Below are 1,160 nucleotides of genomic sequence, written 5' to 3' on the forward strand. Positions count from 1 at the left end.
AGAAATTAAATTGTAAGGATCTAAATTTTAATCAATTAAAAATAAATGTTTTATTAATAAAAAAAATAATATACTTTTTTTTTAAATCTCAGGTTCGGCTTATTATAAAAAAAGGGAATCACTCATCTGTAAAAGCTCAGTGGCAGAGTGGGAAGGACGATGTGCTCCACACCCGCAATATTACACTCAGGATCGCACCGCAGGAGGAGCACACGGCGCTTCTCCCAATACCACACGGCTGTTACATCTCCCGCACAGAGCCAGATTATACAGCGACCGGTGTAAGTCACATCCCAAAGTTTAAAAACTCACTCCTTCAGCAGCGTTATTAACACCACCTGAGGAGAGCAAATCATGTCAGGGGATGATTTCTTTAGGACAAAGGAATGATTGGTTCTATATAAATATTTCTGAGAGGAATATTAACAAACTTAGAAAAATATATATATATACCAGTAATCATTTTTATAATTGTACTGGGGTCCAAAGACAGTCCGGAAAGAGGAGAGGGTTAATACTCTGTAGAACTACTATTTCCCTGAGTGGAGATAGAGTAGAAAAAAAAACAGTGTTTAGGGCTTTCCCTTACCCACTCTGCGGGAAAAAGAGAGAGTGAAGCTCTATATGTAATTATGGTGTAAAATGTATCAGGAAGGACCAAGAACACCTAACAAGGGGGACAAATACTTAGTTGGCGTTACTCATCCCATTTTCTAACCGCAGCACCATCGGTTTAATCCTATTACTGTGGAGCGCTTATAGTTAATAAGTCTCTAAATTTAAAGGGCTTACTAGACATAAAGGCGTATGATGGAAATAATTATATTAAAAACACATTAAAAATACTTCCCTTATAAAACATGAATAAATCTTTTATAACAATTAAATAATCATCAGGTATTTCATGGTGAAATTCCTTATAAACTCCCATAGAAAAACAAATATCAAAGGACATCCATAAATATTAAAAAATATAAATAAATACATATAACAACCTCCATTAATAAATTAAATAAAAACCTCTGTGATCTCATGAAGACCCTGTGGTTTGAGGCTTCTTAATTTATAGATCCAATATACCTGTTTCCTGTTTAATTTCAGAATCCTATTTGGAATATGAGTAGGGATATGATCAATAGGAATAATTTGTAACTTTGCCT

Source organism: Dendrobates tinctorius, unplaced genomic scaffold (genome assembly GCF_039654945.1).
Source record: "Dendrobates tinctorius isolate UK_male_01 unplaced genomic scaffold, ASM3965494v1 ptg000320l, whole genome shotgun sequence".
Lineage (NCBI taxonomy): Eukaryota > Metazoa > Chordata > Amphibia > Anura > Dendrobatidae > Dendrobates > Dendrobates tinctorius.